The sequence below is a fragment of the Triticum aestivum genome, chromosome 3B (assembly GCF_018294505.1).
Source record: "Triticum aestivum cultivar Chinese Spring chromosome 3B, IWGSC CS RefSeq v2.1, whole genome shotgun sequence".
Classification (NCBI taxonomy): Eukaryota; Viridiplantae; Streptophyta; class Magnoliopsida; order Poales; family Poaceae; genus Triticum; species Triticum aestivum.
The window spans coordinates 764,811,251-764,814,970 of NC_057801.1; the positions used below are offsets into that span (position 1 = coordinate 764,811,251).

The window sequence follows — 3,720 nt, forward strand, 5'->3', positions numbered from 1 at the left end:
GCAAGATGTCCAAAGAAACGTAACCAAATGATTCACGGAAAATGGATGTCCAACGCGGAAAATGGTCAGGATGCCCTGCACCAAGGTGAGCACACTTAAACGTGCAAAATTATTATTACCGTCTTTTTTGAACTTCTCTTTTGCAAAGTTTAACCTCTTTCTAGATTTTAGAACAAAGTTGAACTATTCTCATGCAAAGTTTGCAAAACATGATACCATTTGGCGAGCTAATAAAAACATGATACCATGCCTTGGCCCAAGTAGTACTCCCTCACTCCCAGTCTCACTTGTAGAGAAAAAAACTTGTGGAGAAATCCCCTTTCCTCTGACTCTGAGAAATCCCCCAGATCCAAAAATCATGGACGGCGACAGGCCGACTACGGCGGCCGCGGCCGCGTCGGTGAGGTCGGTGCTCGGCGACGACGACCTCTTCCGCGAGATCCTCCTCCGCCTCGGCTTCCCCAACTGCCTCGTCCGCGCCTCCCTCGTCTCCAAGCGGTGGCTCCTCCACGCCTCCGACCCGGCCTTGCTCCGCCTCTTCCGCGAGCGCCACCCACCCCGCCTCCTTGGCTTCTGCGTCAGCAACGACGCCCGGTATCAGTTCGTGCAGCTCGAGCAGTCCCCGGAGCTCGCCGCTCTCTCACGCCGTGTGGCCTCCTCCTGCAACGCCGCCTTCGGCTGCCGTGGGCCGGGTATCGGACACAGCCGGAACGGCCGCCTCATCACCACGCTCTTCCACGGCGGAAGGGTCAAGCACTCTCTCCTCGCGCCGCTGCTCTCCGGGGAGTCCGAGGTGGTCCTCTCCTCCCACCGATCCCGCCGCCCCACATTGAGTCCGCTGGAGGGGTGTTCACTATGATTTTCCTAACCGAGGATGGGAGCCGCGGCGGCATCACCTTGGTATATCTGTGGCAGGTCCAGCGGAAAGTCCGTGCGGAAGTATACGTGCTGGGATCCGGCGGTTGGGGCTTCCCTGCCACCGCAATGACAGAGGTCCCGAATCCTGCAGCCTTCCTTACAAAAATGCTACCACCCGTCCGTGGCAAGGTTTTCATGGTGACCAGCTTTGGGTGCATCCTGGGTCTAGATTTGGCTGCGGCAAGGTTCCTCATGCTCGAGCTCCCAGCTGGAATAGGGCGCAATTACATGCTCTCATCTGCCGAGGGTTCCGGGATATATCTTGTCAATGCAGACGGGTTTCAGCTCAGTGTGTGGCTCCATCGGATGATGAGCAACAGCGATGGTGCGAGCGGCTGGCTGCTGGTGGACACATTTTGTGTCCGCGAGGCATACAGTTCTGCTGGTCACAATTGGGTTTGGATGCCACAAGATGGCGATTTTCTTGGTGTTGATGCAGTTGGGGACAATGCCGAGTTTGTATTCTTGGATTATGCGAGATATGGTGTTGTCCTTTATGTTCATCTGAGGAGCAGGGTTGTTAAGAAGGTGTATGAGCAGGCACCGTATCATCATGGTTTTTTTCGTATGGGTTTGAGCCACATACATGTCTCTCCCTTTATGATGGTCTGGCCGCCTGTTTTCCCTGCAAAGAAAAGGGACACAATCAAGAGCAATGATCCCGCTGTGCTTTGATCTTTGTGCTATCATTGCTAGGTACGACTTCTATGATAGAAAGCTATGTTTCTCTGATGAGGTACAGAAATGTATGACTAATCAATATTATTGGGTTGGGCTTGACTACATCTCATCTAGCTAGTGTGCCATTTTATCGTGTTTTATTCTTTAGTATTTGTCACTACTCTGCAGTAAACATGTGTTGTCTTGTCTGCTATTTTGCCAATAAGTATGAATAATAGGCTTGTACCTGGTTCCGAGTTCATTAAAATATTAAGCGAAGCAATTCAAATGTGCAGATGTTCATGCCACATTGTAGAACACTAGATTCTGCGGAACGTAAGTTGGATATTAAGAACCTCTGTTCATTTCACTGAAAACATTCTGATGTTTACAGAAGTGTATTGCAAGTTATCCAGCAGAACTACACTGATCATCTAAGATTAACTGTGGTGCGTATAGTATTTTGCTATTTATTTCTCTTCCCAAAACAGTAGATATTGCAGTCAATTGGTCATGTAAGTTGGGTCTTAGAACCTCTGATCATCATTTTATTCGTCCGGGTATGAACCACATACATATCTCTCTCTTTATGATGATCTGGCCTCCTATTTCCCCTGCACTGAACGGGGGGCATGATCAAGAGCAATGATCCCCCTGTGCTTTGATCTTTGTATTATCGTCACTGGGTACAACTTCTATGATGGAAAGCTATGTTTCTCTTATGAGGTATGGAAATGTATGACCAATCAATATTATTCAGATGGGCTTGAGTACATCTCATCTAGCTAGTGCATGCCTTTTTACTGTCTTCTATTCTTTAGTATTTGTCACTACTCTGCAATCAACATGTGTCGTTCTGTCTGCTATTTGGCCAATAAGTATGAGTAGGAACAATAGTCTCGTACTTAGTTCTGATTTTGATAGCAATATTAAGCTTACGAATACAAATGTATAGACGTTCATGCCACGTCGCACAACCTCTGCTCATTTCACTGAAAAAACATGAAGTTTGTAGAAGTGTATTGCAAGTTCTCCAGCAGAACTATACTGGGTCTTCTAAGATTAACCACGGTGCGTATAAGATATTGCATATAGTTGTTTCTCTTCCTGAAAGAGTAGATATTGCAGTGAACCGGTCATGTATGTTTGCAGAGGTATATTGCAAGATATACAGCAGAACTGTACTGAATCTTCCAAGTTTATCGGCAGTGTGCATTAATATTGACTTTCTGGTAATGATGGGTAGTGTAGAAACTTTGAAGAGACAGTGAAATAAAAATGGCGAGCATCAACTGAAAGGGAAATAACTGAATATACAGTTTTTTGCCAAGAAAGTTGTCCTGTGCAGGGATGGCTCAAAGGATAAGACAAGGTACTCATGTTATTCGTGATATGCTCTTTTTAAAAAAAAAATCATCCATTTTGTCCATTTTTTATGTTATCAGAGCTGTAAGCCACCCATCATCACTAGTTACCAGTGCACTAGCAATTCTAAGGGAAAATTTAGTGGATGCCATTTCATATAGTGGTTTTAATGCCATTCCTTGTCACGCACAACTCCACAACTATGATAAAAAGATATGTGATGCATGACATGCACAAACTCCACCCCGGTGCTATTCCTTGTCACACACGAATGGCCATTAGAGTGGATCTTAATCTAGTTTACCAGGAACCTAACAAATCAACGGCTGAAGCATTGATTTTGATTGATCGATCGTTACCTTTGATCTTTTTTCTATATATGATACCTAAAGTCCAGGTTATCTTGAACCTTATTCATCTTCGTTTTTCACTTATCGAAAACATTGTAAGCCTGACTGCTGTGTGTTAAGATATTGCATATATGACTTGCCAGTAATGCAGATTTTATCATAGCGATCAGTAATGCGAAAAACCTTTGATGACAGGCAAGCAAATTGAGCAGCAACTGGAAAAGAAATAACTGAAAGTATTACTTGTTGTGAGGATGCTTCATTTCTACTCCCTCCGTTTCAAAATAGATGACCCAACTTTGTACTAAAGTTAATATAAAGTTGGGTCATCTATTTTAGAACGGAGGGAGTATTTCTGGATAGGGATGGCTCAAAGGGTACAACAAGGTGTGCATCTTTTCACATTAAAACTTAATTTTGTTTCCAG

At 44.9% G+C, this 3,720-nt stretch overlaps 1 pseudogene; it reads left to right on the forward strand.

Annotated features, from left to right (window-relative positions):
• Window positions 1–276: 276 nt before the first annotated feature.
• Window positions 277–2,022, forward strand: LOC123072280 (uncharacterized; annotated as a pseudogene).
• Window positions 2,023–3,720: the final 1,698 nt, after the last annotated feature.